General features: G+C 40.7%; 2 protein-coding genes across 6 annotated transcripts in view; both read left to right on the forward strand.

Annotated features, from left to right (window-relative positions):
- Positions 1 to 428, forward strand: part of LOC121864261 (adhesion G protein-coupled receptor L1-like) — a 39126-nt gene extending 38698 nt beyond the window's left edge. For all 3 annotated transcript variants that reach the window (XM_042363344.1, XM_042363343.1, XM_042363345.1), the window contains one exon: positions 77 to 428. The gene's annotated coding sequence lies outside the window, so the exon portion shown is untranslated. The remainder of the gene's footprint in view (positions 1 to 76) is intronic.
- A 1782-nt stretch (positions 429 to 2210) lies between these two features.
- Positions 2211 to 27085, forward strand: part of LOC121864262 (insulin-like growth factor 1 receptor) — a 93371-nt gene continuing 68496 nt past the window's right edge. For all 3 annotated transcript variants that reach the window (XM_042363348.1, XM_042363350.1, XM_042363349.1), the window contains exon 1: positions 2211 to 2415. The gene's annotated coding sequence lies outside the window, so the exon portion shown is untranslated. The remainder of the gene's footprint in view (positions 2416 to 27085) is intronic.

The raw sequence follows: 27085 nt of genomic DNA on the forward strand, positions 1-27085 counted from the left end.
TCCCAACCTCCAGCCTCACGATCTTCCACCCAGGATTGTTCAATGTCTTAAATCGCCATATTGTTGTTGTTTACAGACGGTAGGGGCGGTGGTGGTGTCTAGTGGGCAGGTGGGGCCACTAGACCTCCAGATAGATGCCCCTTGCATCCTCCTCTTCACCCTCACCTCCCACACCGCTGATGCCATCCAGCTTGACGTCACCCTGGCCGATCCCTAGCAGGAATATGACGACATCACCATCAAGATGCCAGTGGACGACCGCCAGATGGAGCACAAGATCCTATTGCCATCACCACCACACCGAGGCTCCAGTACCACCACCTCCCTCACAGTGTAACATCCTAGGACTTACGAGCTCCTCATACTATTTAAAAGACCAAGAAATAGTCAGAACTGAAAAATTGCTGTTAATAAAATAATGAAAGATATATTGTACCTGCGTTTAACTGTCAAGTTTATATTATTTTGCATTTATTATCCCTCATATATCACAATGAAACCTGTATCAGTGTGGATTAGTGGCATAAAAATATGAAAATTATTATAAACAAGACACAACCATTGAAGACAAGAAACTATTGAGCAAGTATGGAGGCCCTTGATGTCACAAATCAACATGGTAATACACCCTGGGTCCCCTCCTCTTTTGTTTCCCACCAGAGTTCACCTTATCTGACTCCCAACTTGTTTCATCTAATGATTAACCACCCCAATGATATCCAATTATAATCTAACCTTACCTAACCCTCCAGGTAGCATTAGGGCATTTAATCAACAGGTGAAGGAAGGTGGATGGGCTAATAATCTGCTGGTAATTCCACTAGGTGACTAAAGCTACGACACAAACACGGATTTTCAAAAGCTTTTTACGTAAGCTCTATCTTAGTAGTAATCTGACGCAAACATAAGCTGCGACACAAAGATGTATTCTGTCACTCCTACGTGCATATATCTCTCTCTTCTGCATTGGATAGAAATTAATTCAGTACAGGTGGCAGTTAGGGACCGTGAAGCTGTCTTCTTGTGATTGGCTGCCACAGCATGTTACAGTATTATTTTGCCTTAAATCAACATAATTTCTATTAACCTACAGAAACTTTTCTATTATTCATTATTTTAATTTTAATTTGTAGTGTCTTTTTTTCGATGTCTACTGAATATCATGTTCAATGTTCCCATTCTTTTGTATGTGTAGAATTATGCTGTGTTAGGTTGATTCGTTTGCCCTCTAAAAGTCTAAGTTAAGGAGGAGTGTTGCACTTTAACATTTTTATTCAACGTAAAAAAAATACCTAGATTAATAATATATGATTTATCGAATGACCACTCCAACCAGTGGTGGACATACCCAGGGGAGGAGGCCAGTGGCCTGAGTAGGATCACTTTTGTGTTCGTGACAGTGTAAAGGGAAAGGGAGCCATTGTCATATGTTTACCTTTTGCAACGTCAAATTTAAATTTATCTCTATCTTAAAGTGGGCACATCATCCAACTCTAAGCTTACATATTAGCCATAATTTGCCTCCTCGTGCCAAATTTTGTTTAAATGAATATAATAAATCATGATTACCTAGAAAAATTTAGTTACACATAATATAACCTCTTTAATAGTCCTTCATTTTACCTCTAGCGAATTGTAGGGAATCAGATAAATTCTTAAAAAAAAAAACAATATATATATATACAAAAATCCTACGAAAGAAGACTGATAATTATAATTAAATCTTTAAATAATAATTATAGTATAGTTCCCCTCCTACCTACCCATGTTCTCTTGCTACCATTTTCTATAATTTTAACAAGCGCATGACGCCTAAGCATAGCTACGTTATTTAACGTGTTCTCAAAAATAGTACCAAAATAGTTTTATGTAAAAAATGAGAATAAGTTGACTTGTTGAGGGATACAAACTTTCAGGTGGGTAGATATATTATTGCTGATTTGGCGTGTTTCTCTTTCCATCTGATCATTTCAGTAATCGAAATAATTTTCATTTGTGCACATACAGTGTATTTGTATAATAAGCAAACATATAAATGGAATGTGGTGGGTGAAAAAGTTTCGTTCAAAAGGGCAACATAACACAGTTGTGGTGGAACTGCACCAATAGAAGACTAGGAAGGGATATGACGTCAGGTCGCGTCCACCAATGAGGAGAAGGCGATGGCCTGAGGGTCGGTAGCAAATAAATAGTCTTGTAGTTGACGTTGAACTCGCAATTGAGAAGGTCAGAAGCAGCCGTCCAGACTTTCTCGATCTCATTAGTTCATCGGTGGAACTGAACTCGACATTTTTGTGCTTATCTCTTGCCAACGAAGACTCTAATGCAGGGGAGGCGGTGAGGAGAGTGAGCGGGAGGTGTGAGGCTGCTCGTGCAACAAGTGCGACACCTGCAGTTGGTGGACTGCTGCCCCAGGTAAGTTCCCCTCCCCCATATGCACCTGTCCAGCCCCAACATGGTCTCCCTGTTGTGCCCTACTGTGCATGTATCTCATTTCTCCGCGTATCTTCCTCCGTTGCGCACTTATCCTTTCCTGTTATTACGTGGTGTGCTTCGCAACACCTGTTAATTACAAGTAGATTATACCATGGCTAATGCAGGAGTTAATGTACGGTAATTGTTTTACTTACTGTATTTTGTACAGTGTAGGAAACTAAATCATAAGCACTAGTACGCTTTTATCCTTATTTGAAATGTAATTAACACTTGTTAATGGGACACGACTTTTCCCCTGTTTAATGACCAAATGCACTGGTGATAACCGTTTCTTGTGCAAAGGCTTCGTTTATGAGTTATAGCACATTTCTCCTCCATCAGTATTAATGTCCCACAAAGTGGACAGGGTTTTGAAGAAGACGGGGAATGTGTGGTTAAATTAACACGTAAAACCTCTAATTTTAACTTTTTTCTTTCTTTTTTCGTTTCACTGTTTTCGGCAGCTGGCGGCATTGTTACAAACGTCAAACATCCATGGAAAATTGTGGCAGTGTTACTAACACAGAACATACCCTGCCAAACCTAACACCATATTTTCCTTCCAAAAATTCCTCTCCACTTTGTGGAGGAGAAAGGGGCCATAACTAAAAAACGAAGGTTTTGCACAAGAAACGGTTGTGACAAAAAAGTCTTTAATTATTCGATGAGCCGAAGTTCTCCTCATAATAGCCATTAAAAACAGTCATAGGGTCAGTTTCGTAAAATAAGCATTTCGTTTTGTTTACAAGCATACAGCTATATGTGATAGTGCGGGTCAGCGTGTCCTCGAGGCTTATCCTTATCCTTATCGTATTTAACTTTATTTAATGTAGAGCTGCTGCTGCATTATAGTAGGCACTTGCTACGCTTGGCGGAATAGACTCCTGTAACGACAATGCTTCAAATCGATTAATATTAATGCCCTATCATATCATCTGTTGATATCACAATACTCCTTTCCACAAAATATGCTGATTTTTCCGAGGCACTTGGAATATAACGTAGTCTAGTGGTTGGGAGGGGTGCAGGCTACGTTCAAACAATAGACAGTGAGGATTGATGGGTCTGGCTGCTCTCTACTAGGTGCAGCAACTGGGGGTCACTGTGGGTGAGGAGTGTTGCTGATATTAGAGTATTAGACTATGGGGTTACAACCCGGACTCTGAGCAGGTGACACTGACAGTTGGTGTTGGTATATGTTTGGAGGCTGGCAAGTTATATGTCTGCGTTTAAAAATCTTACATTGTACTTTGTGTTTCAGTATGTAGTTAGGATTTTAAAGTGCCATAGTTCAATATATCTAATCGAGGGTGTCAGGTTTCTTTAAATTAAATTTTGATTTTGGTTTTTAAGTTTACTTAATAATTTCACCACTTATCAACTTAGGCGTTCAGCAGTTGGCCTGTTCTTTGTTACTTTTTTTAACTTTATTGCCCTCGATTAATACAGGAGGAAACCAGAGTACCTGGAGGAAACCTGCGTTGTTTGGTAGCGTCACACTGGATATTGGATGACGCCCTTCTCACGTTTTTCCGTGGCCAGAGTTAGAACACAGGGCACGTTAGAGATACTTCAAAGCCCTGCCCACGTTGAACAAATGATATTGTTGGTAATGTGAGGAGGGGGGGCTTCATGCTTGAAAAGTTGTGTGCCGTTTATTTAATATGCCGCTCAGAAGCAATATTCGGTTTGTTTACTCGTCAACTCTAAAAGTCTTTCCAGTATATCCGCAAATTTTCAATCGTAATTGAATAGGAACCAAGAGACGACCATTTCCTTAGCCTCCACCTAAATATGAATAACACATATGAGAAGCAACTAACAAGAGGTAGTGGGAATATAATGTGTAGTCTAATGGTAGACCCCGATGCCATATGGGATCACAAAAATAGTGACCCAAGTCCTAGGTTACTGATCCGACTTTCTGCCTCATTTGCACACAATGGACGAGATGTCGGTCTGAATTTTTCGTAAGATGGCAGGTCAGTGGGTAAAGAAAACGCTTAAATTCACTATGGTAAGATTTTAAAATAAATTGGACCAAAAAGTGTAAACAGTAAAGGTTGGGTGCTAAAAAGTCACGTGACTGCGAAAAGCTCTACGATTGTTTGTGACGTCACAGACTGGCTCCAGCCGCCTTGAGGGAGCCTGGAGGCAGCCAGCTGTGGTGTGTGTTGTTACCAGCAGAATTACAGGACTTTTGGCCATATATATATATATTATATATATATTATATATATAATATATATAATATATATATATATAATATATATATATAATATATATATATATATATATATATATATAATATATATATATATATATATATATATATAATATATATATATATATATATATATATATATATATATATATATATATATATATATATATATATATAATATATATATATATATAATGTATATATATATATATATATATATATATATATATATATATATATATATATATATATATATATATATATATATATATATATATATATATATATATATATATATATATATATATATATATATATATATATATATATATATATATATATATATAGAGATAGAGGATATGAAATTCGAGTCTATACTGCTGCCGTAAACGTGCTACACAAGTCCTGGAAAAAAATCCGTGTCGAAAACTTTCTTAACTATAAAAAAAATAAAAATTTAACTTTGAAATGTACGAATAACATCAACAAGGGTACACGCTCACAGTGAAGATAAAACTTCCAATACCACAGATATTTCAAGCGATATTTTAAGTGTATAAAGCAGTTCATGGACATTTCAGGGGTATGGAATTTATAAATTAACCAGGTACGGCCATCGTTCTCCCGCCAAGAGGTTATGTAAAGTGTTCTTGTGTGTGTGTGTGTGTACTGTAATGGATGATTACTGCACTTCCAGACCTGGTACCGTATAGAGAAATGTATCTAGGCCTTTCAGTATCCTAACTTTTTTTATGTCAAGGTGACTTAATGCATTAGGGATTGGGAATGGAAATTATAAGAGCAACTATGATTGGCTTATCTCGGGATGTACTCATGCGCGCGCACATGCACGTCTATACTATACACGATGATGCAATGTACTGTATGTGCATACGAACTAATGTAGAACAGTTAAGACTCCCTCGACACATGCTATCATATCAATAAATTTTACCTGCCACCTTTGAAACTCGATTGTCATCCTTTCACTTTGAGCTTCGTTCCTCCGATGTCCTTTAAGCTTTTCTCCAGTCTAACACTACTTGTTTGTAATTATTAAATTGTTGTCTTGGTTCTTGTTCATCAAAGTCACCCTCTAGCATAATTGAAAATCTGTTTTCGTCTTCAATTTTATATTCTACCCTTGCCCTTGTTTTGAGCTTCCCTAAATCTCATTTGATTTTGTCCTTAGTTTTCTTTTTAATTTTTGAAGTTTTAGCCTCGCTAAACTCATTATTGGGACGTGATCTAGCCCACAATCTACCTCTGGATAGGTGATCTTCCTTCGGGTTATTGAATTTCGGGATAATTTCTGAATTAAAATGTAATTCTATTTGATTCCTGACAATATTATTTACATTGTCCTGGGGTGATATCCATGTATAGAGATGCCTATGATGTTAAACTATGTATTTGCAATTACTGTATCATCTTGTTTTCCTTACGAAGCTCGATTAATATTACTCTCCTCTCATTTCTATTACCCATCCCATGTGTCCCTACTTCTGTTGCTTCTTTTTACCTTTTTCTAAGACTTCATTCTCACTAGCATTTGAGGGTGCATAAACCTAAACCTAAACCTGTCTTATTACCAAGTCTATGGGCTTTGCATTGAACTTGACTTACTAGAGCTATCTGATACTGCCCAGTAGGAAGTGACAGTTTGGCAAAAGTTTTCAAAATCTAATTGCTTGGGTTGGATTATTTGTCTATCGGCCACGCTAATTCCGAATATGTTTGAGTTTTTTACATCATTGCATTAGAAGGTCTGTGGATACTTTTGGGTTTGGCATGAAAAACGCGAAAAAACTGTAAATAATAAAGGGACTGGCAATGTGGCACAACCTGTTAAAATCAAGTTATTGAATTGGATTATTCGACTACTGTGTACACTGGTTCATAATATGCTATTGTTTTACAACTCAATGCGCTACAAATTATGCCGATATTTTTGCTGCAAGTCACCACATACGTATATTTCGAAAACCAGGGCCCAATATTACCAACGGCGTGGATAGATTCCGTGGAATGAATTCAGGACATTCCCGCTCATGGAACATTACCAAACTCCGTATATGTGCCAATGGCAGGCCAATGGCAATATTTACAGAGTTTGTTGAGGCTCCCTGGACGGGAATGCCCTGAACTTTTCTTTTTTCTGTTCTCGTGACCTCTTCCTGACTCTCTCCACTTTCTTCCAGTTAGTCACTTTAGACTTGTCCCCTTCAGTTATGATGTTGTCTGCAGCTCTGATGGTGTTTGCGATGTGAGCCACTGCATCATTGGATACCTTGAACCTGTCAGCAGTTTCTCCGATCCTGTCCTCGGCTTCTTTCTCCCTTTTCCTTTTCTCTGATCTTGCTCTCCTGTCGACCATAGCCTTGAACTCATTGTCATTGACATCCTTATAATCACTATCTTCTTCCTGAGCACTGTCATCCACTGCCAACACTTTACACGACATCCTCTCCATCTCCTCCTTACTCTTTGACCTCATCTTCTCAGTTTTCCTCTCTTCCTCAGCCCTTTTCTTTGCCCTCTTCGCTTCCTTCTCCCTCTCTTCTTTCAGCTTGGCAGTCACAATTTTGTCAACGCCATCAATGCAGCCCTCCCTTCCCGGTTTCCTCTGGGCTGCCAGGAAGCTTTTCTCTCGTTCGTGCACTTTGCTGTCGTCTGCCACATCAAACAACTTCTCAGCTATATCCTCGAACCTCATCTTCAGCTTCCCGTTCTTCGTTTTCTTCCTTTTCTGTTTCTGTCCATTTCCCTTCATCATCATCGTCTCCCTCCGCATCCTCCACAGGTCGTGGACTCTCATTTTCACCCTGATTTCAGAGATAGTGGGGACAGTGGCCTTCCTATACACATCCAGTACCTTCTCAGTCACCTTGTTGGTGGCATCCATATAATCAAAAGCATTTGTTCTTCTCCTTAACCTCTCGTTTTCTGCTTCATAAGCCAGGGCACTTCCAACTTCCTTGTTCAGAGGCAACTTGTTAGATGGCAGAGGCATCCGAACCCCGAACACCTTATCGTTACCCTGGCGCAGCTGAGTGTTGCTAATCTTAGGACGACCCATCTTGGTGGCGGCCCTTTGAACTAACTGCAAAACAACACAGAAAAACAACTTTCAGCACTTCAATATCACCACCTATTGAACAATATTTTATTCAAAAGTACGGACTGAGATTTTGTCCTTAACTGTCCAAGTCAAGCTACTTGGGCTGAATTCGTTGATCAGTCCTGGGACGAATATTACCAACGGCGTGAATAGATTCCGTGGAATAAATTCAGGGCATTCCCGTCCAGGGAGCCTCAACAAACTCTGTAAATATTGCCATTGGCCTGCCATTGGCACATATACGGAGTTTGGTAATGTTCCATGAGCGGGAATGTCCTGAATTCATTCCACGGAATCTATCCACGCCGTTGGTAATATTGGGCCCTGGTTTTCGAAATATACGTATGTGGTGACTTGCAGCAAAAATATCGGCATAATTTGTAGCGCATTGAGTTGTAAAACAATAGCATATTATGAACCAGTGTACACAGTAGTCGAATAATCCAATTCAATAACTTGATTTTAACAGGTTGTGCCACATTGCCAGTCCCTTTATTATTTACAGTTTTTTCGCGTTTTTCATGCCAAACCCAAAAGTATCCACAGACCTTCTAATGCAATGATGTAAAAAACTCAAACATATTCGGAATTAGCGTGGCCGATAGACAAATAATCCAACCCAAGCAATTAGATTTTGAAAACTTTTGCCAAACTGTCACTCCCTACTGCCCAGTATCCCTTTACACTTCTACTCAACTTCCGGTTTACAAGAATACCAACGCCTCTCTCACGCTTTTCACCACCTGAATATACGAGTATAAAGTAAGAAATCTTTACCCCTAATGCTATTTGAACCTGTCCATTTTACTTCACTTAATCCCAAAATGCCCCATTGAAGTCATTTCATTTCACTACAATCAAGTGCATACTTACCAGCGCTTCATATGATGTCCTCACATTTCAGGGTCGTCTTGATTTTGTTCTTGTTCATTCTTAATCTTTCCGTCGTGTTTAATGTCCAAAGCTTTGATTTGCTCGGACAGTACTTGCTAGCTCTCGGTGGCATAATGCCCGAAAGCACGGGATGCAATGCGGCTTGGACCTATAGGAACCCCCGAAAATCGTTTATTGTGTCTGCCCATGGTAGTTCAGAGGCAACAGATAATGGTAATGAGAATGAATGCCGCAAACCTTTTCTCACCAGAAGATTAATTAAACGAAGTACAAAAAGTTGGGATTGAAAAATGGGGTGTAGAGGTCGTTCATACTTCACACTAGTAAAGAACCAGCCCCATCACCTGTGGAATTTGCGTGTTTAGCGACGATTCACTTTCAACTTCCTTATCAGAGGTTGCAAGATGGGAACTTTATACCCACCCCAGGTATTTAAGTGGTTCGTTCGAGCTCCCACACAAGGTAACGCAAATTCAGGCACTAGATGGAGCTTTACGTTGTTGGGGACAGGGATATTAAGGACTGTTGTTCAATAGATGAGGATTTGGAGAAATTAGAAAAGATAATTATTGTTACGTTAACACCTACACACTACTTTGTAAATGTGATTGACCCAAGATACATGCACAAGTGTTTGTATGCTGATTAATCCGATATTGCTGAAATTTATTTTTGTTCACATTTCCCAGAGTTTCTCTTGAGTTAATAAGTTATCAAGAAGGGGGAAACCTTTTACGGGATTTGCACTTTGATGAGAACTTCGTGAAAGCTCTCGTACCCCTTATGTGATGTCAGAATTTTCCTACTTGATCTGGGGGACAAATTATTAATTCTAGTGCAATTATTCACTGCTGTTGCATCATCGGCTGTGATTGAGAGAATATCTGTTTTCTACATGTGGAACTGTTCTATTAGAAAATCAAGCACCGTAATGAAAAAGGGAAAATAATCCGTTTGTTACTCTAATTCGGTATAATAAGAGTGTAGTGTAATTCAGACATTTTAAAGTTCTTGGCATGTAATGTTACTAGTGCTTACTCTGTGTTGTTATAAGTGCTTACTATGTTCTTGCTATTTAAAGTATTTTTTACCAATTTAATTTTTACATTTCAGAAGTCTTTAGTTTTTACTAAATAATATAAAAGTTTTCGACTAAGAAAGTGATTAATTGCAAATGAATAAACATATTGCTAAATGTCATTAGCTATATTTCAGTAAATATTACAAAGAAAGCTTTTATTTCCGTAAAAGTTATAAATATCGACTCAAATACTTTTTCCAACCCCGAGTTAGTGACCGACATTTGTGCAATATTGAAGATGGTAGAGATTTAATTAACTTCAGGTATTATTTTATCTTTTTTCATGGCAAGATTTTATTGTGTACAAAGTGGGGCACGTGACCCATGGACACCTTTCTTTTCCTTAAGCCAGTTTGCTAAGAGTTATTCATTAGGTCTATCAAAGCTGAATTTGAAGAAGCCAGCCCATTCAACCTGCTTTTCACATATTTTTTTTACAAACAACCCACGAGACTTGTAATCCGTTGTTTAGTACTTGTTCCATGAATGTTTGTCTGTGTTTGTCAAATCAAAAAATAAAAGGTCAAGCGACAATTACCACGTTTTCACCTTTTACCTGAACTGTAAGTGGTCCAGCAATGGTTCACAGACACAGGTAAATTTAAGTAAATATGGCCAAATTAGTGCATTTTTCCCATCATATATACTGCAGCAATGTACAGTTGAAAAATAACTTGAAAATCCCCCGAAAACAAATATTTAACGATTTCATTTGGTGGGAGGGGGGTGGGGACCCCTTTCATTTAATCGCTCATAATACTCTCCTAGTATCTAGATTCTAGAATAAAAAAAATGTTCATCTGTGAGTCCCTTTACCTTGGTAGCCTCTTCGTGTAATCTCTGGCATTAGCTCGGCTGGGAAGACGTGGGTTTATGTTAGTGATCTGTACGACAACATCATTATGTTGCTAAGACGGGTGTTGTCGAGGGGGACCGGTCTGGCACACAGGCACTGGCAGAAGATACTTCCATTGTTGTTCATTGTCTATTATTGGTTGATGTCCCATTGGAAGACGGTCTTGAAAGTGTGTGTGTGTGTGTCCTCACCAAACTGATAACTAAAGATACTACCAGGCCAAAGATTAGGTTAGTCGCGGCCTATCTCAAGGATTAGTCTTTGTCGTAGCCAACATTTTGGCGTTACAATATGATAGAGAGTACAGTATACTGTCTTAGCACTTTTTTGTTAACCAATAGAATAGCTATATACTTATTAATAGGGGTTAAGATTTATAACTTCGTGGTCACATGAACTAAGACAGTGCAAAACAGCATGGCTTAAGAGTGTTTTAGCGTGTTGACGCAGTACACAAGTTTTTTTTTCCCAAATAGTATTTGCGAACTCCACTGAACTTGCATCATTGCCCACTCATAAGAGCTTTTCAGCAAGAACAAAACTTGCAGGTTTTACCTTCGTTGACGGGGCCGTAAATTTCACTGTCATTTGTCTAAGCGCTCGACGTTTTTACCCCATAACTGTGTGAGCCAGGCGGAACACCACCGGTGGACCCGTGCCATCTCTTGACGGCCTGAATAATTGAAAGATCCTCGCTCTCGTGTGTTGTGTTTCACGTCAGCCAACAATTTCCATATGATGGATTATTGTCCACTCCGCCTCCAGGAGTTTTTCGCACCTTGTGAGGCACAGGACACTGGGAGGACAGGGACTTGGTCTTGTAGTTGGAACCCGAGTTTTTGGGTTAAATGTTCATTTTTCTACTGTGTGAGCTGTGTACTGTAATCCAAAGAATGGCGTCGAATGTTTTTCTTAAAAATGTGGTAGAGTAAATTGTCGCTGTAATTCATCTCGTACATAGTAATACTTGGCATTCTATTTTACTGTACTGGGAATTACAAGACCGAGTTCCATCTGTTTATGGATGTCTCGAACAAAGGATTAATGAGGATTTACTTCGTATAAGAAGCGTTGCTGCTAAAAGAGGAGATACCAGCCCCAGAAACGTCAGTAAAGTGAAGTGAGTGGTATAACTAGACTAGTACCTGTCGCTGTGCTGTTATCAGTGACCATAGCCGCTACAGCGAGTAAGGAATAATGACTCGGTAGATGCTGCTACTTACGTAAGTAACTGATGTACATTTGCTGAAATTTGATCCTACACCCCCTGTGGTAACCCATGTCTTCAAACGGCCAATCTATATGACCTATCGCAAACCTATCTACCAATCACGTCCGTCGTTACACTTCCAATACCCATTCATTCATTAAAAGTGATACTACTACAGCGACGTTGCCATTGGGGGGACACGGGTTCCCACAGGGCAAGGTAAAAAGCTTTTATACCTTGCCACAGGGAGTGCAGGAACACATTTCCGCAATCATAATACGCACAAAGGGGGTTCAGTTTTGTTCAGGAGTATGACGCTGTCAACGTGGGACACTGCTTGTACTATGTAATTGCTTCGTTTGATCTGTTGGAAAACATATCGAGGATATATCTATTTGTAAGCAGTAGCTTGAGGTATTAGATTTTCCGACAGATCTACCTGGATGGTATTTTCTCGGGGCCACAGCTTTTCCAGATTAAAGTAAGGATCCCATTTGTACCTACAGTATATGCGTAATACCTGAAGCGTATGCGTATTCACTGCTCCCATGTGTCCGTCAAATGTGATGCGTGGTTCGTGGAAAGTTCTTTTCACGGCAAGGACTCATATCGTGTGGAACTGTGTGCAGTAGGTTAGTACGTACAATACAGAGGGAACCCCTTAACGAAGTGCCTGGGACCATGGAACTGTGTTTTATATATATATATATATATATAATATATATATATATTATATATATATATATATATATATATATATATATATATATATATATATATATATATATATATATATATATATATATATATATATATATATATATATATATATATATATATATATATTAGGGTTGCCATACGTCCGTATTTTCCCGAACATGTCCTCCATTTAGGTCTCGAAATCTTCATCCGGAAGGAATTTTCAAAATTCTTCAAAAGTCCGGAATTTCAGCTTCCATCATTTTCTCCGCGGAAAAAAAAACATGAAACTGTAATGACGGGAGGGAGAGAGAGAGAGAGAGAGACAGAGAGAGGGAAGGTGGAAACCGTAGAGATCTCGTTCAGTTTTCGTCAGCTGATAAGTCACTTGTACGCCTGTACGGTGTTGTCAACTTAGCTGTCAAATATTTGATTGATAAGGGGGTAGAAGTTGATGATGTGAAGTGTTTTGACCAAGTTAGTAACCTGAAGCAGTTTGTGGAAAATTACAAGTGATGAAGAATTTAGTAATCTGCCAACACAAAAAGTGGACCAGATACTTTGAAAAATCAAAGAACATTGAATGCCACTCAGAATTGCTAAGAATTGCACAATTCTTCTTTGCTATATCATCTCGCAATGCAAATGTAGAAAGAGTTTTTTCACTGATGCAAAGTCAATGGACAAAGGAAAGGAACAAATTGAGTGTTGAAACAATGAAAGGCATTCTGCCTGTACAGTACAACTTCCGAGAAACACCTTGCAGTGACTTCTATCCCTTTCTAAAGAGCAATCACCAATACTGAAAAAGATCCGATCTACAGAAAAGTATGCATGGGCACACAAGTCCACACACAGTGGGGGAAGAAGACTGCAGCTAAGGGAATGAAGATGTTCAGCCTTAAGCAAAGGTAATTTTTTTAAAGATTTCTATACCATGTATGTTGTATATTAGCCTGTGTGTGCCGGGGGGATGTCTTCGGGAGCGTCCTCTTTTTTGAATGTTCAGATATGGCAATCTCTCTCTCTCTCTCTCTCTCTCTCTCTCTCTCTTATAATGGTTGCCCCTCGTGTACACTGATAAATTGTCAAGATTTCACAATATGAAAGGTCTAGTCCAGGATTGTTTTTCTAGATCCCCTCCCCCACGCTGCAGGCTGGGTACAAGAGATACAAGAGCAGCAGGGTAAAGTTGTACATGACTAAGGTGAAGGAGACAAGAGGTGTGAGGACAACACCATTAGTAGTTGTCGCTGGGTGCAGGCGGCGACATCTCCAGATGTTCTTACCTCGCCCGCCCTCGCCGCCCTAACTGACTGTCTCATCACCATTCTTCATCACGCTGCTGCGCATAACACTTTTGTCTCGCCAAAATTTACGCATGACGTACGTGTGTGTGTGTGTTCCCTGGAAAGTTATGCTACGAGGTTCCGTGGTAAAGACGTGCCAAATTTGGTGTAATGTTCATGTGTTCGCCTAAACGAATGGTAGACGTGGGGGTAAACTTAAAAAAGATTAGGTATACTTAGATTAACACTACTTGTATATTTTGTAAGTATATGTAGGAAAATTTAATGTAATGTAAAGTTAATTAAAATTATGTTGCAGAATTAAACTTTGAAAAGTTCATTTTATTCACAAGGTCACTAAAAGTTCCCTGAAGCTATGCCTAGGTGGTAGGAATCTCGTTGAAATCACGGTGGTATTCATACTCTTCAGAGATGAAGGTTCTCTCGCCAGGTGCAGCCCCTGGTGTACCCCGTGGCCCCTTGGTGTACCCCGTGGCCCCCTGGTGTAGTGATGTATTACTTAGCCTCCTGGTGTACCCCGTGCCCCTTGGTGTACCCCGTAGCTCCCTGGTGTACCCCGTAGCCCCCTGGTGTACCCTGTAGCCCCCTGGTGTACCCCGTAGCCCCCTGGTGTACCCCGTGGCCCACTGGTGTACCCCGCGTCACGGCCTCTCATCACTCACCTCCACTAGCCCCGCCACTTCCTCAGATTACCTCCCTTATAATACTAATTTGTCATGAGACTCCCCCAAGGTTTTTCCTTTTAATGTTTTATTGTTAATATTCAAATTCATTGTTTATTCATAAAATACATTATCAAGTATTTAGATTTAAAGAATGAATATATTAGCCTGATACATGGGGTAGTGGAAGGCGGTGTTTGGGGTCACAAGCAGGACGGCTTTAGCTGGAAATAGATTTATTCCCTCATAACACTGGATGTAATTAACACTAACACTTTTATGATTATTAACTTAGTTATTATTGTGCCGTATTTAAGCGGTGAGTGTGTGGAAATATGAGCATCATCCATTGAATGAAAGTTCAGAGGAACTCTGTGTTCTTCCTGGGTTGAATATTTGTCTGTTTACCAGTGAAGGCGCCACCCCCAGCGTTCACATGTAATACTTGTCCTAAAAATCTAGGCGTTTTGCATCATTGGTAATATACTGAATTGGAAAAGAACACTGGCCCTGAGAGGTTATACTCGTATATGGAGTAAAATTAGACCGGTCATAGTATCCAAATGGAATTCCACACTGCCTCAGGGATCAATGCCGTGACCTGGCTAATAAATAGCAAGAGTCATCTAAAGATTTGGGAGAAGAATATGGAAAACTAGTTCAGCAAAGTTAGGGGAATATAGAAATGGGTTTCGCCAATCCATCTATCTGTCCATTTAGTGTCTGGAGTATAATATCGATTTTCACACGAACATAGTAAAGATCGTTTTGTGGAATAGAGAACTTCAACCTACCACAGTGGATGTTGATTGGTTGTTGTATTTCGTTACTATTAAACTCGTTTCTTAATTACATTCTTCTATTTTCCTCAGAAAAAAAATGTTTCTGGACTTGTTTACCCGTTCTCATAATATTGGTAGCGCTCTGTGGTTATCATTTTACCTTTAAGATGAGAATCTTCCGGCAGGCATGGTCCTTCCTGCTACTGGGCTCTGGTAGACAAGGCTTGAAACATCGCTCCTTAGTGACACCATCAATTCCATTCCCACATTGTCGTTGTACTGAAATTATGTCTTTTTGAAGAATATATTTGTCGTATGGTCGGAAGGTGTTGTAAATTAATATTTGTACAATTGTATTTTTGTTTTTGTGGATTTATTAGTTAGGAGAGAGAACGCCCTATACTATGTCCTGTATTATCTTTAATAAAATCTTGGGACATCTAAAGGTTCATTTCACTCACTCCATCACCGCCAAGTCATAACAAGTTGTTGACGCAAGGAGTTTGACTTTTGACCTTTCGAGACGAAAAACAGGACAGCTGTAGGATGTAGGTAGGTAAATATCGGTGTAAAGACGGTCCTTGTTGGCATTTTCCTTAGTAGTTATAATATGCTCAGTGGTCACTGCTCTCCCAGTCTTATCACTCATGACATAACTCGGGCGTTAATATTCTCGCTTTGTTTCCATCAGGAGTTTGACCTCTTAATCACCTCCCAAGACCCTGACTCAACCATAACACCCACTCTCCCCTGTACCTCCCCTGTGTCCCGCTCCCCCGTACCTGCCCCGTGTCCCGCTCCCCCGTACCTGCCCCGTGTCCCGCTCCCCGTACCTGCCCGTGTCCCGCTCCCTGTACCTGCCCGTGTCCCGCTCCCCGTACCTGCCCCGTGTCCCGCTCCCCGTACCTGCCCGTGTCCGTCCCATCCCGCTCCCCCGTACCTGCCCCGTGTCCCGCTCCCCCGTACCTGCCCCGTGTCCCGCTCCCCCGTACCTGCCCCGTGTCCCGCAATATCAGCGACGTGGTAGTTTTGTTAATTCTCTTACTAACTTGTGTTCATATGATAACAACCTCTGCTGAATTCATGTTAACTATATTATTTTTCACAGGCTTTGATCACCTCCTAGTTGTTTTTCTTATGTTGATCAATAATAGGCGTGGAAACCTTTTTATATCACCATTGCCTCTGCCAGCTTGCCCTTGAGTCCTCTTACAGTCTTGCCTTCTGTAGTGACTGTCATCGCCACTTACACATGTCCACACATTTTTTTTTCTTTCCACTGGTTCTTCCTTGTTGTCTCTGCAACCTGTCCTCTTGATTATCTCCATAGCTCTGCCACCCAACTCCAGCAGTGTGGTGTGTTATTATGGTGCTTCAACTGATCACTTTTGGGTGGAATCAGTTTGCTATTTGCTCCTTGGAATCTAATATCTTAATTTCTCAACTGTGCCAGAAATGTGACGACGGAACATAATTTATAGAGGATAATTTTTAGCTCCACCAGAACCATTACTAAACACATCGTTCTATCATTGGTCCTGAAGGTTAGAGAATATAAATTGATCTACAAATGTTGGAAATATAATCCTATTTTAGTCCAAATTTGCACTGGGATACTCTCATTCTAAGTGGACAATCACTTCTGAAATAATACCGTCCTCAGTGCCAACCTTTTCCACTGTTAGAGAGGTGCGTCCCTCTTCTCTTGTGCCCTTGTTGACAACATTCGCTTTTTTTTATAGCTATTTCCTATCTGTTACGGTAGTGTATTTCTCTTTGGTGAGATTTGTTTATTCTTGTTTTAACCTTATTTTTTACGTTTATTTATGTTCTCAAACTATTTCCACTAGGCATGTCTCATTGACTGGGTGAGGGTTTAACTTACGAGGATCTCAGATTACAACTTGCATCTCGCCTCATAATCCTTTTTGCTCATGATTGCAAATTCACTCCAACACTAACGCTGTAGATTCTCTTGTACCTGCAGGACCCATTATACTCGCTCACACCACGACGCAATATCATGGTCCTACTTATATCCAGGTAAAAAAAAAAAAAACACCTCGCTGTCATCTGGCCTCAGACTACTTTGACGTGCGGTTATAAGACAGTGCAACAGTGCATCAAATCTTCTGTGAGTAGAACATGAAGACTTTAGATACAACAGGAGTAATATCTTAGTGTATTTAGTGTTGTATGATGACGCTTAATCGTGGTAAAGGTATAATGTTAAAGAGAAGAGGCTTATAGGCGTCACTGGTGAAGGCTTGTATTGCTAAAACCTAACAGTCCTATAAAACCGTTTACTCGTCTTTATTTCTACTCCAATATATCCACCTTCTGTATTATCATCAGCTGTCCACAAACACAATGAACTGGTTTTCAATATAATTTTGTGCTCTGGGACGTGAAAGGACGTATATTCATTATAGCCGAGGAATGTGTCCATTAACGTTCTGTATTAGTACGTTGTGAACTGCTACAGTATCAGCGAGTGTCCGCGGGAAGTCTTCTTACCACCTCCAGGTTATGTTGATAACTCTTGCGTGCTAAGACAAATGAGGGAAGTTACATCGTGTGAACCATAAAGCAAATTTATTAACACGTCATTTCGAGAGCATTGTTTGTGCGTGGAGGGCGTGTTGTGTGCTGCTGGCCTTGCCTGATATGGTCACAAAGATAGTACTTTTAAGTACTGTCCAACATAAACAACCGCGCTACTACAAGTGAAAATATTCAGCAACACGCGCATTGTTTTTTTTTTAAGATAATGACGATACAATTATACTTGGTGTTTTACTGCCTCTTAAAAAGACTCAATCGAAATGAGTTTCTTAAAAAATGAGGTCCTTTGTTGTCGTAAACTCGGTGAATATTACCTTAATAAACAATAAACCCTAGTATAGTAAGATCAAGGTATAACTTGTGTCTTTAGACCTTGAGTAAGATGGTGACTAGTAGTGTGGTGCAGGACAATATGTAATGAAGTTGCTTGCGGGAATGACAAGTTCCTCTATTGGCGAGGGACATAATACGAAACCAGGATATAAGAGACCTGAAAGTTAAATACTTATCTGACAAAGGCGATCAGTGTTTGCGAAGGTGGTATACTGTAGGCATGTCTAGAATTAAGAAAAGTTGTAGCGTAATGTATGTGGACAGTAGTCTAATTTCTCTTTGTGTTTGTCTATATTCTCTTTGTTAGGCTCACATATATACGTACATGTAGGAGATCTCGCACTGAGGATGGGGGTGAAAAAGGAACCCCACAATGGCGTTTTCTTTAAATGTATTATATGTACAGAGCAGTCTGGTGCTGGGAAGTTGCTGCGTAGTAGAGGAGCTTCTTTAGAGGAGGTCTTCTCTGCTTAAGATCTTAGTGTTGTCTTTCCTCACGTTTTTTTTTTTTTTTAAAGATTTGTACATCTCCACTTCTAGCGTGGCGGTGGATGCTCGGTAGGAAACTGTAGGGTTCCTTGAGAGTGGTTTGTGGTTAGTATTTTGGCAACCTTCTCTGCTGTGATATGGGGTTGTATGTTTCTCCTAGCTAATTGTGCTCCAGGTCACTCTATGAGGTAGTGCTGTAGTGAGTTTCTGCTCCGCTGTCACAGGTCTTGCACATGCGCTGCTCTGTTGGTACTTGTACAATGATTTCCCATATGCATGGGTATCCCAGTCTCAGTCGGCGGAAGATGTCTTCTTCCCTTCTTGTTATATCCTTCATGAGTGGTGGTCTCATAATTCGTGACCAGATAGTACCACCTGGCCGATCGTGATACTGGTGTTAATCTATGTTTGTCTATTTTCCACTGGGCAGTTCGTGTTATTGTGGTCTTTATTTGCTCCTGACTGGGTGGGATGTTCATCCCAATGTTTCGCTGTCCTAACGCTGCCTTGGCATCAGCTCGTTCATTCCCTGTGATTCCGATATGACTGGGCACCCAGTTAATGATAACTTGCCAATCTTGTAGTTTTATCCCTTGCAGTAGGCCAACAACGGATGTTATGAGATGAATGTTGTCTTTCGGGTCTCTGCATTGTAGTGCTTCAATAGCACGTCGTGAGTCAGTGTGTATTACAACGCCTATTACAACGCCTTGTTGACTGTTTATGGAAGCGTGTCTTAAGGCTCCAAGTATGGCAGCTAGCTCAACTTGCAAAGTAGAGCATCCATCTGAGGTTCTCCAAAGGGACGTGTTACCTCCTATGGTGAAGGCTGCTCCTGCCTTCGTACTGGTGGGCTGTACGGAACCGTCTGTGTAATACACTGTACTATTGTGTGGTGTTAGAGCTTTCATGTTTCTCTCTGCTACCTGTCGGAGCTCACGTGGATTACAGTCAGCCTTTCTTGTCCCAGTTTGTAGAATGTTGAAGACTGCTGGCGGGGACTCCCACGGTGCTGTAGTCTGGACAAATTGTATCCGGTCCTTTGCTGAGGATTGTGTCATTCAAGTCGATTTACAGCGTCAGCTGCGCACAATAGCTATGTTTTCTTGTTAAAGACATCTCTGTTAAGGTTCAGTGCTCGTAAGAGTCCATTCTTGGTGGTGGTGATACGGAGAGAAGAGAGCATTAGCTCTGAGGGTGCAAGAAGGGTACAGTACAAGGTAAAGTTCAGAAGTGGTAAATATGACATGACATAAAAGCTAGTGACAGGTGGGAAAGAGGTTCAGGGGAAGGATAAAGGGAGGATAGAAGTGAATTTTAGAAGGAGAGAACAGGTGCAGTGGCTAAACACCGCTTGCGTGAGGGGGTAGGCAATGTGCCCGGTAGGTGTAACAATCACAATCAGGACGAGGCAGAGGGAGGGCGGGAGCAGGACCGGGCAAGCAAAGGGCCAACGCGGGTGCTCTGGTTGTCGTCTTAGCTTAGGCAGTGTTGGCAAAGCGGAGGAAGAACCGCCCGGCCACGGCGGCGACGCAAGCCGAGAAGCACAGGTGGACGGACGCACAGGCAGCACACGATCAAAGTAACAGAGAAGGTGAAAAAATGGAAATGTAGCTAGTCGTAGGGTTGTTTGGAGAAAGATGAAGATAAAGTCTTTGAGCTATGTCAAAGAGGAACGGAGTGAGTTGGAGGAAGGGCTTTGAATCTTTGAGCTTGAAATGTCAAAGTATTCATAGTAAGGAAGGATGAGCGTATCGTAGGAGAGTTTTTAGTAATAGCAGCAGACAGATTTGAGCTTTTTTGTCAAATTATGAACGGAGACGAGAATGAGATATAGGTTGATTGGTTTCAGTCTTGAGTTAGGTCGATTTTATTGAGATTGGATGTCACAGAGGTTGGGTATGTTTGATTTGGTTCTGAGAATTGTAGGTCATTTGAGCTGTGTCAAAGAGAAATGGAGCGAGTTGGAGGAAGAGTTTTGAATCGTTGAGCTTGAAATGTCAAAGTATTCGTAGTAAGGAAGGATGAGCGTATCGTAGGAGAGTTTTTAGTAATAGCAGGAGACAGATTTGAGCTTTTGTCAAATTGTGAACGGAGATGAGAGTGAGATATAGGTTGATTGGTTTCAGTCTTGAGTTAGGTCGTTTTCATTGACAGTGGCTGTCATAGAGGTTGGGTATGTTTGGTTTGGTTCTGGAGAGTTGTAGTATTATGAAATGAGAAGCTTTGTCTGGCGGGGGGTTGTGTTTGGAGATTGGTTGTGGGGGGGCGGGAGTTTGTGTTTGAGGATTGGTTGGGGGTGGCGGTGGTATGTTGATTTGAGCTGAATTAGAATTGCTTAAGGGGGGTTGTTGTGTGAGTGTGTGTGTTTCAATATAGTAAGGGGAGAGGGGTAAGGGGAGGATAATTGTTAGTGAGGTCAGGTATGGTGAGTTGTTGGGAGGAGAGGGGGGGCTTTGGAGGTTGTTAGGTTAATTTATAGTATGGTAGGATTTCTTAGGGGTGATATGATTTGTGTGGCTAATGAATAGTTGTATTGAGTCATATGTAATTTTTTTTTTTGGTTAATATAGGAGGCAGGAGGGTATTTATATCATTCTGCCGGATCAAAAATCGAAATGCAAAGATGAGGAAAGCTTCTGATTCGCTAAGATTAAGGCGGCAACTGACCAATCACCGCGCAGTTCGAACCCTAGGGCGGATTTGTGGAACTCACCGCTGGTTGGCTAGTAAGTGGACGGCAAGTGACCAATCAGTAGTTGTAGGGGAGAATATCCACTAAAAAATAACGTTTAATTCAGAAGTAGATGATAGAAGACGGGACTTCTCATAAAATAGGGTGGTTATTTATAATGCGAGAAGCCACGATAATAAGAGACCGTAATGGATTGATCTGTAACCACAATGGGGCACTATCGGACCATTTATACAGTACACATTCATATTTCATTGGTTTATGTGTTTGTTCTTGAGTTAATATTACGAGGATTAATTACGTATGCTAGATTTCATGTCGATTGTGTTAAGTTGATGTGTAAATTTTGCTAAACACACTTGGGTACAAAAGGCTGTTAAGATAGTCTAATGAATCTTAAGAATCTCTTGTTCAATTATTATTGCCGCCATTTTTATTAATGTTTGGTTGGGAATATTTTTGTTAGTGGAAAGTGTAGTATTATAATAATTATAGAAGATGTCCCGCTTCCATATTAGCTCGTGATGAACTTTCTTATTACCTCGTCTGTTTTGGAAAATGACTTGAGAGTTGTTGTGACCTCCCTGGCGTCGTCATGATGCAGCTTTGCGTTTGACTCAGCCATAAAACAAGCGAACGTTTGTATCCGCTTATGGTGCTCGCTCCCATGTCTTGCTCTTCTACGTTGAATAGGCATCATCCATCATAAGTTTCATACTAATTACAATACTTCAATAGCAATAGAAAAGGGTGATTTTTCATACTACTTTCTAGTATAATAAAACCACGACTGCAGACTAATCTGCTAAAAAGTTCCATCACGGTTCAACCATGTGTAAGGGACTTGAATACACGCACGCACACCCAGACGCAAAGTGAAATTAATTGTACCAAAAATTCTTACCGACCACCTTTAATGTGATGTATACTATTTAACGACGGCGAGAGGACGTAAATAAAACCGTGGCCTTCGTAAAGCAGGGCAGCAGGATTAGGGGAGAAAAAATAAAAAGTGTCATTAAAGTTGGTGGGGGCTGACAGATGAGTGTGTTGTTTACCTCGGTAATAACGGCGGCGGCGGGAGGGAAAAAATGACTGAAGAATACCATTAGGTAACTCCCGGGACCAGAGGAGAGTGACCGCGCCTCACAACTGTGGTTCTGGCACTTGATGGTTCACTGGTTCTGGCTCTTGTTGGTTCACTGGCTCAATCCCTTTTTAATTTACAGGTTCAGTCCGTTTGAAGTTTAGTGGCTTCTTGCTGTTTACGTAGATAGGAGAGTACCGTACCCGACTCATTCTGTGGCTGGCTAGTAGTCTCGGCACCGTGGCTAGTTAACTTTAGCTGGTATAGTGTCGATTGCGGTAGTCTTGTTCATAAATAGTGAGAATTTTTATCGAAGTGGTGTCGTGGTTAATGGATTGCACCATGGAAAAAAAAACTGTTCTCTATGGTACCTGGTGGATTAAATGCCTAAAAAACACTACCTGGGTGGAGGGGGACTAAGTTAGGTTATTAGGGTGGTTAATGTTAAGATGAAATATGCTGTGGTGGCTAATCTTCAGTTGATCCGAAGAACTGAATAATGTAAAGGTATAAATATATGTTTTCCACATAGATGGCAGCACGTGTTGTTTTTCTCCTCGGCTTAAAAAAAAATAATTATTTTCGCGGTTCTCACTCACACTCGCTCCTTATATACAGTATATCGTCCTGAACTTTTGTTTGAGCTGCTTTAGCCATCAAGGATCAGAGCGCTGCCCTTCTCTACGTTATATCTTACTGTATTCTCTGCGTCTTGTTCAACCTTTCATGTTGCTCTCAAGAACATTGTGTTGCATCTAATTTGCTTCTTACTCTTGCATCCCAGGTCCATGATTCACTCAAGTTTAAGTGTATATATATATATATATATATATATATATATATATATATATATATATATATATATATATTTTGCCTTAAAGTTTCTCCTGTGGATCTCTCATCATTTTTAATTAACATGGTCTCTTTCTTGGTTGCTCGCTTGCTTTCTCTAGCTTTCTCGCTCTTTATCCAAGTTTCTGAGCGCCCTCACATACTGTATACACTGTGAGTGTCTCATATAAGGGAGTATAGTAGTCGGGGAAAATATTGCTTTTGCTCCAATAATTTTTTTTTATTTAATGAGGATTTGGAGGGATTAAGATAGTGTTTCTATATTGCCACTTAGGAAAACAAAATAGATTTGTTACAGTATCTGTTAGAATTAAAGGCATTAGGTTATACAGTTACTTTACTCTATAGAAAAACAATATGGTGGTGATACCATTTTAGATATTCGTGGAACATAAAATAATGTGTAGTTATAATATTATATAGTTGGGAAGGAAGTAATGTGTTTGATAAAAGAAAGTGAAGGAGATGATAGAATTTAGCAAAAGAAAAGTGGATGGAGATTTAGGCATTGGCATAATTGATAATTTGGAGGGAAACGGCAGTATATTCTGGAAGGAAACAAAGAAATTCAAGAGAGATGAATGTGTCAAGCAAGGAAATGGATAGGGAAGGGAACGCGGTGATGAAGTGTACCTGCAGGAGACTTGGGGAGAGGTAGAGACAAGAGACGGAAGGTTAGCTGGAAAATTGGGCAAATACCAGAGGATCGAAGGAAGACAATTGATGGAAGAATGAATATTGAAACCTTAAACTTGGCAAGTGATTCTTTTCGATACACCTCTGAAGGTTATAGTTATCCTTCTCCATGCCTTTGAGGTTGTGGTTCCGCTACTTCTTTGAAATTGTGGGATATTTTCATCTGTAGTGGGAGCGTGGTCCATGGCAGTAGTGCAACACGAATCGACAGCCGCCTGGCCCTGGTAGGTGGCCTGATGAAAAAGTTAGGTCGCCCTTAGAGGTGGCAGTGCCTTGGTAGGGTTGAAGTGAGCCTTTCCACCACGCTAGAGCTTCCTGTCTTATTGTGGTTGTGTAAATCTTGAGTTTTAAGCATTTATTTGTGGAAATTAAACTTATTGTAGACGGTGTGTGGTGAATCCCTGATGTATGTTGCTTATCATTAATCAGTTAAATTTATAATAGGAAGCCTTATTAAATGATCGGGGAAACGAAACAAAGCTGATGACTAAAGCAATTTGACGACTTCTACAATGACGCTGACGAAGGGAGATGGTGGTGAGAGTGAACTTGAAGGCTGGTGGGCTAGTAGATGGTGCTCAGCTTGGCCTCCCTCACACTGTTGTTCTTGACACCCCATACAAGTACGTATAACAAGACCCTTTAGTACAGTGTTCAATGGTTTTTCACCTATGTTCAGTTCACCTCGAAATGTATCAACCCAATTAATAGTTCAGAGAATGAGTTGAAGTTCTCTTACTCGGATTGCTCGACTGTTTACTAAATATCATGGTGAAATACTGCCGCCATTATTGTCTTCTTGTTGTAATTATATATGAAGTGTGTGTTCGTTCGTTCAGTGTGTTCAGTGTCTTGGGAGAAGAATGTCAGGATAGAGGCCCAGGACCTCGCTACGCTGCCTCACTGACCAAGGCCATGATAAAAGCCTCCCGCCTTGCTCCTCGACACACCGCGATATACATTTCTCTTTCGGCGTTACATCGAGGCTGTGTGGAGTGGCCAGGAGATGGGGGACGGGCGGTAAGGGCGAGACTCCCACCAGTCTAGGCATGCGGGGCGACCATCACCTCCCCCAGATTAACACAACCTTTGCGATGCGCGACCATTGAATCAATATCGCTTGTGTTGAAGATTAATGACTTGTTTACTACCCGCCTTTGAGAGCTGAAAGCGAGCTGGGACACTGAGAACCATGCATGAGGTAACAGGAAGAAAGTGGGGGCCAGGAGGTAGAGACACACACACACACACACACACTGAACACACACACACACTGAACACACACACACACATACACACACACAGAGGAGTACCAAGCGAGGGAGGAATGGACATGGTTACGGGATGAATGAGTACAGACACGTGAGTGAGGGTAAGCACAGCAGAGACGTTTAAAGCAGAGAAAGAGACAAATGGGTAGAGGAAAAGATAACGGGTGTGGAGTATAAAGGATAAGGAGGATGTAATGACACTAAGAGGGGGGAAGCGAGGTGGACGACGCGACGGTGTAAGAACAGCGGGACGTGGGGGGGGTAGGAGGAAGATGAGAAGAAGTCGTGTGAGAATAGCAGAAATGGACGTAGTGTTGAAAATGTGAAGAAAACAAAAGATCGAGATATGTTACAATTCGGGGCATTGGGAAAGAGTGGAGTAAAAAAAAAGAACTTTTTGAAAGAGAGGAAGTACTGTATTTATAGTGATTGCAGGATTTAAGGAAGGAAGTGGTGGTTGTTATGGCCGACTGTTGAAGAAATATGATGATAAAAGACAAAATTATGAAGAAAAACGACCCGCGCAGAGGAACATCTTGCAGGCAAATTTTCAGGGGGAGAGGAAAGTGAAAACGACAATAAAATGGGGAGAAATTGAGACAAGGGAAAGTACCGTCCTTATAATATCTAAGGGTTGGCGACCACAGTCCTCCATTCTAATCGTTCTCGGGCTGTTTTTACCATTCCTCCAAGGTTTTGTATCTCTTTAGACCCAGTTTTTAAATTCATTAATCCATCTCACTTTCTGTTTTTCCCTGACCCTTTTATTCTCAACTTTGTCCACTATATTTCAGTTTATTCCCTCATCCTTAATTATATGACCAAAGTATCTCGGGTTTTTTTTCTGAATATTACAAGTATTTTTCGATGTTCTTGCTAATCTTAGTATCTCTTAATTTGTTTTCCTGTCGGTATGGCCTATTCTTAACATTCGCCTATAACACCACATTTCAAAGGCCTCCAACATTTTACTGGTGTCTGCTGAGTTACTGCAGACCATTAATGAGGAGGGTGGAGTAAACAACTTACCATACGTCATGTTCTTGTTGATAAAAAAAATTGATTGCTTTTTAAAATGTTAAATTATCATTGAAGAAGTTAAAAAAAACCTTGCCTCAGATATTTTAATTCTTCTCTAGGGTGACACGGGGGAACAAGTCATGTACAGTACGTTTACAGGAAAGTATGTTGAGATGGTTGCGGTGGCGTCACGTTTCTATGGTTACGACAGCCGCCCGCCTTATTGGAAAACCGTGATGCATCTAAATGAAAAATGACTCGCCGTCGTCTTTGTAAAACTTGGCTCAAATGACGGGTGTAAAACTTGGCTCAGGTGACGGGTGTAAAACTTGGCTCAGGTGACGGGTGTAAAACTTGGCTCAAATGACGGGTGTAAAACTTGGCTCAGATGACGGGTGTAAAACTTGGCTCAGATGACGGGTGTAAAACTTGGCTCAGATGACGGTGCAAATCGGCCCAGATGACGGGTAAAAACTTGGCTCAGATGACGGGTAAAATTTGGCCCAGGATGACGGTAAAACTTGGCTCAGGTGACGGGTGTAAAACTTGGCTCAGGTGACGGGTGTAAAACTTGGCTCAGGTGACGGGTGTAAAACTTGGCTCAGGTGACGGGTGTAAAACTTGGCTCAGATGACGGGTGTAAAACTTGGCACAGATGACGGGTGTAAAACTTGGCACAGATGACGGGTGTAAAACTTGGCTCAGATGACGGGTGTAAAACTTAGCTCAGATGACGGGTGTAAAACTTAGCTCAGATGACGGG

The sequence above is a fragment of the Homarus americanus genome, unplaced genomic scaffold, assembly GCF_018991925.1.
Source record: "Homarus americanus isolate GMGI-L3 unplaced genomic scaffold, GMGI_Hamer_2.0 scaffold26351, whole genome shotgun sequence".
Classification (NCBI taxonomy): domain Eukaryota; kingdom Metazoa; phylum Arthropoda; class Malacostraca; order Decapoda; family Nephropidae; genus Homarus; species Homarus americanus.